The sequence below is a fragment of the Electrophorus electricus genome, chromosome 11, assembly GCF_041902795.1.
Source record: "Electrophorus electricus isolate QZ-2024a chromosome 11, ASM4190279v1, whole genome shotgun sequence".
In the NCBI taxonomy this organism is placed as follows: domain Eukaryota; kingdom Metazoa; phylum Chordata; class Actinopteri; order Gymnotiformes; family Gymnotidae; genus Electrophorus; species Electrophorus electricus.
Genome location: NC_137507.1, coordinates 8,002,501 through 8,010,000, shown reverse-complemented (window position 1 = coordinate 8,010,000; position 7,500 = coordinate 8,002,501). Strand labels below are relative to the sequence as shown.

The following is a 7,500-nucleotide window of genomic DNA, read 5'->3' as shown; positions in this document are numbered from 1 at the left end:
AATCTAACACACACTCCCACAGTATCTATGTTCAAAGCACTTATAGTAGATCCAAGATCAGAGATTATAGAGCAGTGATGTTGTGTGGCAGATACAGAGATCATCGGGGGCTTTAAGGGGGTAGAAGACGCTAATAATAAAATGTGGGCCAGCTCCCCGATGCCAGTAGGAAAGAGAAGTGTGTTGGAAGCTATTACACACAGCCAATCTGTCAGAAGCAGCAAGAGTGAGGCCCTGATCTGGAGACAGTGTTCACCCAGCTCATCCACACAGTCTTTTAATGGGTTAGACAGCGTCCTGTTAACTGAAGAACCACTCAGTTCCCCCTCAGTTTGAACCAGTTTGAAGATAATTGGATGCTCCTGCCGCCAATGCCTGCACGTCATACTGTAAGAGTACTGTGCATATGGGTACTGATGGAAACAATGGCCAGATGTTACGATCACCCGGATGTTAAGATAGTCCGGATGTCCGGATGTGTGTGTAGACATTTGGGAGATGCTAAAAAAGATAACAAACACTCAACCAAACAAACCTCCAGTATGCATATATGCAGTGCAGGTACATCAAGATTTAGTGTGAGTCCCCTATCAAAGACACATGTAATATTCATACATAATGTAGAAGAAGGATACTGACTTAGAAGAGATAGAGGTTGTTAAGTGTAGCTAGTACATGAAGGAACACGTTTTTAAAGTGGTCTGTCTAAGACAGCAGTGGACGTCCATACTCATGTACAGGGCACAGGAGTACAATGGTAAAATAGCGCAGTGATTAATAGATATATAGAATCGTACGCCATATGCATATGAATCGGGGTATAGCGCTGCAGACGATTCAGTGCAATATTAGCAGTACTGGCAACCTGGCATGATGCCACTGTCAGCCCAATGACACAGACATCAGATCAGAGCCTTGCTTTAGGAAGCCAGCGGCGTGAGTGTGGTCGTTTTGCACACCTGCCTCTCTCTCCTGCCACCAACTCAGCCCTGCCCCTGCATGCTGAACTGCATAAGGAATATGCCAGAAAATAAGAACCAATCATCTTTAAAGAAAAACGTGGACAGCGAGTTCTGGCAATGACATCACTCTGAGCGGAGAGCCCGCGGGATGAAAGAGAACGCCTGATGTGAGCAATGAGAATAAATTTGCTTGGAGACCTTGACTTGATCATGGCCCTCAGAGCAGGCTACAGGAGGCGCACCTCCTCAGTCTTACGACTAACACAAGACACTTTATATGTCCTCCCAAAACCACAGAATATGTGAACTAGTACTAAACTTAAGAATGAGGTTTATTCACTAGAATTTATGTCTAGATGTGAGATTTATCACAGAAATGCAATGCAGTTGTTTTTTTTGTTATTGCTTCTATGTTGATTTTGTGTTTGATACATTATTACGTAGTTATGTAAACTCAACATTTTGATGTAATAACATGTTAATTCTTTAATTGTAATTTTATTTCAGATTGCATGTTTTTCCCTCAGTCTTGACTCAGACCCTGTTATGGTCTCGGTACCAGTACCATTTGTTCTTGGTCTGAACTCTCACTTTAGTATGGAGCTTGCCTGCTTGGTCTTGCCTGAGGTCTTGTCCAACGTTACACTGCTCAAACAGAACCGTTCCTGGGATGAACACTAGGATGAAAAAAACAGAATAATGTTTCATTGCTTTTCATCTGAATGCACTGTTCTTTCACCTTCTAATAAATGCTGTGTTCACCACACCAGTATGTAGGCCGTGTTGCAGAGAGCCTAGTGTCGCTTGACCTTAACTCTGACCTGTTCCTAACACTTCATGGGAGAACAAGCAGTACAGCGCTGTCAGCACAGAAGAAGGGAACATCCGGTGACATCGGGGACACTGACGCGGTAAGGGCAGACAGTCGGCTGGACACGTTGCCGAGGCGATCATCGGTCGAGAATCACATGCGACACCGCAGATGAGGTGTGTGGATTACAGGTGTGTGATGCTGAAGTCACAACAAACTGCTTCCATGTCATAGATCCCAGAAGTATGACATCATCACTGACATGATGTAACCATGAATCATTTAACAAACCTTCTTGCATCATAGTTATTATCGTTTACTGCTGACATCCTGCAGGTATTTGTAGTAAATACTAATTTAATGAACTATGAATATCCACAAGCACATGATGCTAGATCATAGGTGATCACATGCCATGACAAGCAAAGTTCATGGAGTGACCATGTTATTGTACTGGAGCGATACCTGTGTTCCCAGCATGCTCAGTGAGAGACACGCTCACTAAGAGGCAAGTGAGAGAGCAAGCCCGAGATGTGCATAAAGCATGTTTCCATGCCAACGCAGCCTATGAAGAAAGGGTGATGATGGATACTTATCCACAACGATATGTCGAGAGCGTCATTTCAGGTCACACGGCCGGTTCAGAGCCGGGCTGCTTAGCTGTCGATGCGGCCAGAGCGGGGTGGGGCTCCCTCTGTTTGTCCATCTGTGGACATGGATCGAGACTCCGAACACACACTTACACGTCCACGCAGGGGGTTTGTGTTCATCTCATGCACACCACGGGGCTGAGAGAGAGAGAGAGAGAGAGGGAGAGAGAGTGTGTGTGCGGGAAAGATGATGAGAGGGGGAGAGAAAGAGAAAGAGATGAAGGGAGAGAAAGAGGGCAGAACGGAAGAGATGGAGGGAGAAGAGGAGAGAGAGAGGTGGAGAGAGAGACTGAGATAGAAGTGGAAAGAGAGAGAGAGATGGAGAAAGAGGTAGAAAGAGAGAGAGGTGAAGAGAGAGCTAGAGAGAGAGTTGGAAAGAAACACCCAGCCCTGTTGGACATATAGAGGCTGCCATGAACTGGAAATTGGCTGTGTGAGACTGATTGAACCCAAGGGGTAGGAGTTGACCGTCTGACTGTTTGCGTGGAACTTTTTGCCTCCAGGCAATGAAACGATCCCCAATGGGGACTCATGCAAAAAAGCAAATATGGTTTTCACAGCACACTCAACCACTAGGTTCAATATTTCACTATATTCAGCCTATATAATACATCATTACCCATAGAACATAGGAAAAAATATATATATATATATATCCAGATACATAGAGATACATACATATACCCAGATACAGACAGACAAGAAGGTAATAGCTAACCAACCAGACATAGTAGTGGGGGATAAACAGCAGAAGAGAGAAGAATTGGAAAAGATGTGGTTCCCGTGGCAGTCAGAGCACTAGGGGCCGTGACCCCCAGACTGGGAGAAGGACTCCAGCAGATCCCAGGAACAACACCAGAGATCTCCGTGCAGAAGAGCGCAGTCCTCAAAACAGCTAACAGGACCCTCAAGCTCCCAGGCCTCTCCAGGTAAGAGAGAGACCTCCCGGAGGTCACACGGAGCTTCTGGCTCAGCTCAAGACTGGAGCATTCGAGCTTGAATGAAGACAACAGTCTCTGGTAGTGGCTTCGACGTGCAGTGAGACAGCAGAGATTGAAATAATCAGGTAGGCCAGTGCATGGGTGGGTTGTTTAATTATATTTTAATCTGTAATGTTAAACATGCAAATGTATACACACACACACACACACACAGAGTGACCTCTGATCGGTGATGAAGTCCTCTGTTCTGATAGGGTTGTGTGTCCAATATTATCAGAGATGAGTGCTGCTTGCTTCAGTGCCTTCGATTTCAGCGTGTCTCCTTGTTTCTCCACGACTAGTATCTTCTGAAGCCTCAGTACAGGAAGTGAATGCTGAATCTTCTCTGCTCTTCTGACCTCGGTGGAATAAGTATAAGTAACTCAGTGCAGTAATCTGCATACAGCAAACACCTGCTCACGCTATCAACCTGTTTAAGACCCAAGGACAAGTTTACAGAGCTGAGCTTCTATCCAACATACATTCAACACTGGAACTATATCAGCAGTGCTCTGTTCTTACAAGCCTCCTAAACTCTGAAACAGTGTTCCAGAGAAAATTACGAACGTGAGCTCTGTTGTTGTTTTTTTTTTAATACAGATTAAAGACTTAAAGACTAGGGTATGCTATATGTAACTTTTTTCATTTCTGTAAATTTTATGGTTTGTGGTAATTTTATTTTGTTAACATATGTTTTTGTGATCACCTTTAACAACTACAACAATAATAATAATAATACACTCTCACCATTATGGCCAAATTGTTCAAAATACAGATGCATGGTAGCAAAAATAGCAATGAAAATGTCAACAGTACAGCTACAAAGCTGCAGTCATTTTTTGCTGATTGGGTTTCATTTGAAACCAGCACATCAACAGGACTTTGTACAAGCTTGACTGTAAAACGACAGTCAGTGCAGCCTTTGTTCCGCTGTGTGCAGGGGCCTGTACACCTCTGTCTCCAGGTTCTACGCATCTGTTGAGTCTTCAAGGGAGAATCGAGATGCTTCACTTCAGTCCACTGTGGATAATGTGTTCCACCAATGATACTCGTGGCACTTAATTCCAGAGGGAAAATCTACCTAATCCAGGCAGCACAACGGAGCTCTGGAATTAGTGGAGCACTACGTGTGGATATGTGGAAACCTCATTCTACTATAAAAAGAAAGCATAGGCAAGTGTCAGTACATAACAAAACCGATTTCTGAGATATCTGCCACCCAAAAACACTTCAGAAGATAAAATCATTGATAAAGATTCCAGTGGAGGAACAGAAAGTGTGAGGAACTTCGGTTCTGGTTTGTATTGACAGGTCTTGTGAGATTTTTCTCACCTGTTAGTGACACAGAGATGTAGACTGCCACAGAGATGTAGACTGACATGGGGATGTAGACTGGCATGGAGGTGTAGACTGGCTCTCTGTGTCAAAGATGTAGACTGGCACAGAGATGTAGACTGACGTGAATGTGTAGACTGACTCTCTGTCAGAGATGTAGACTGGCACAGAGATGTAAACTGACATGAAGATGTAGACTGGCACAGAGATGTAGACTGACAGTTTCTGCCTGTCTCTTTACCCTCCCCCAACTTACTGACTCACAGCTCTACCATTTGGCCTCAGGTTACACATGCAGCACTATAGCTGAAAGGGCTTTTTGTCACACGGTGCGTTCCCTGGGTTTCCCCATAAATAACCCTTACGTGTTATTTTAGATGGAGGGACCCTCCACAGCAGCCTCGACAGGATGTATCATTCTGTAGGGATTTTCATGTGTTATATTCTTATATTTAGTGTCTTAGTGAACATCTGATCATCTGACTCATCTTAAACACACACATGCTTTCACACACACACACACACACACACACACACACACAGAGACACGCATACTCACATGCACACGCACACACACTCTTCGAGTCACTCGTCACATTCTCCATAGCTAGGTGCTGGTAACTCAATCATGGCCCCTTCCGCCCACGATTCTCCTCTTTCGCCAAATGTCATATGTGAAGCGTCCACCACCCCGGGACAATGACAGGCATTGAGTTTCCACGCGGGACTTAGCAACATCTAAACTTAGCTCCAACTCATGAACAGGAGGCCGCCGTGTAAACAGCTGGACAAGACGGAACCCCCCCTACCCCTATCTGCCCCTGCACCTTCTGAAGGTAAAAATAGGAAGTTTCTCCCAGCAAAAAATCTTCCCTTTCCCCCTTCGGGCTCTCAGAGGTTAGAATGTTCCGTACATGGAATGGAACAGAGTCTAGCAGGGACAGGGCAGATTGCTAGTGTCCACAAGTCCTACACCTCCACACAACACTGGATATGAAGGAAGCTGGCATGGTGTATGCTGCCAGCCCGTGGACACAGCGTTCCAAGTGGAAACTCGCTCGCAAATAGCAGAGACGAACAAAGCTGGAATATCTAGACGCCCCCTGTAGATATATCCATCTTTACTAGAACGTTAACCTCACACATCAGTGTAGTTAACCCGTGTGCCTTCAACTTACTTCATTCAGTGCCAACGTATCTGAATTTCGACGCTTCTGAAATGTTTGTATACAGAGTGAAAATTAAATGTATGTTAGTCATGACTAATTCTTGCGAAAACCAGTATATGCCTGCTGGAAGCTGCTGGTTTGGCTTATAAGTGCCTGGGGCTGTTACACCCCCTGCACATTCCCCTAAAGATGGGTGTAAGGAAAAGAGAGAACCGGACCTTTCTGCTCCTTGTTATTGTCTGATCTCCCCTTCGTCAACAGAGCGGACTTGACTGGACACTGAAGGTCTCCTTGACTTCTCTGAGAAATGGCAGGAGATGCGCATGGTAGATGTGTTCGCAGCGGGTTAACACGTGTACGTGTGACCTTCAACCCCCCCAGAATGACCAGAGCTTTGTTGGTGGGCTGTGGTGAGACTCAGGACGTCATAGTGATCACATGACTATTGTCACCGCCTCTGCTACACAATTATGTCTTAAGTGTCAGCCTCTGCTACACAATTATGTCTTAAAGGCACATCAACACAAAACTCAAAACACGTGGGCAGATAAAATTGGATGTAAGCTATCCAAGATAAGTGAGTCTGATATCATTTGCATTATGTCGTTTGAAAAGTTGCCATTTTTGGGAGAAAAAAAAAGTTTTTTTCATACAGTATTTTCTTAAGAACAAATCTCACAAAGTACCTTTTTGTCCAGAAAGCTGCACCTCAGTCATTCCAATGCTGCACTAACTGACAAATCAGGAGGATGTTTTTGGGACAGGAGTGACATCAGGCTAAGCTAACGCACAAATACTGATTTTTGGTTCATCTAACTTCATGTCTTATTCCTGAACACACTCGTGCACTCTTAGTGCAAACACTGGGGGTGTTTACACAGGGAGCTTGCGGGCTGAATTAGGAGTGATTACATAACCACCTGACACCCCTTTCTTACCGTGAGACCCAGTTTTGGTGTAAAGCACACAGAGTTCTGTGCTGCGCTGTCCACTGTTCAAAGCAGCATGCGCTTCCTTGGCCATATCCGATAGTGTCGTGCATTTACCGTGAGGTATGGGAACCGGTGCATAATATGGACAAACACAAGGGCATATGCATATGTACTGAGGTGTTAATGCGTGAGAGAGTGATGCTGGGGTGTATTTTGGATTGTGCATGTGTGTTAGCAGTCCTGCCTATAGTAACACATGGAAGTGTGTGAGTGTTTGTTCATGTGTTGATGCATGACCATGAATATGGACATGAATGTGTCTCTCCTTTTGTGCGTAGGGCACATGATGTGTATGAAGAGCTTAGCAGTGTGAGGATGGTTTTGGCATGGTCTGAGCTAGTCTAGGTGTCACTCATGAAATATTCACAACCACACACATACGCACATATAGACACTAACGCACACACACACATACACACAAACGTGCGTGCACACAAAGGCTTGAACATGCCACGGCAGATGGTGTGACATTCGAACAGCACAATCCAGGAGTCTATCAACAGGATACAGAAAACATTTCTCACATGGTAGCAGGGGAGGAGGTGCATGTGACAACAATTACGCAAACAATCTGCCCCCTGAACGGGGTTGGGTTACAGCG

At 44.9% G+C, this 7,500-nt stretch overlaps 1 long non-coding RNA gene across 5 annotated transcripts in view; it reads right to left on the bottom strand.

Annotated features, from left to right (window-relative positions):
- LOC113584580 (uncharacterized) overlaps positions 1 to 7,500 on the bottom strand; it is a 25,395-nt gene that overhangs the window by 326 nt on the left and 17,569 nt on the right. The window contains exons 6-8 of one of the 5 annotated variants that reach the window (XR_014125922.1): positions 3,585 to 7,500; positions 1,784 to 3,449; positions 1 to 1,639 (exon numbers count right to left, since the gene is read on the bottom strand). The exon at positions 1 to 1,639 is cut by the window's left edge and continues 326 nt beyond it; the exon at positions 3,585 to 7,500 is cut by the window's right edge and continues 2,593 nt beyond it. This is a non-coding gene — a long non-coding RNA (uncharacterized LOC113584580). Of the gene's footprint in view, positions 1,640 to 1,783 lie in introns of all 5 variants that reach the window. The other 4 variants (XR_014125921.1, XR_014125923.1, XR_014125920.1 and 1 more) reach the window with 4 other exon arrangements.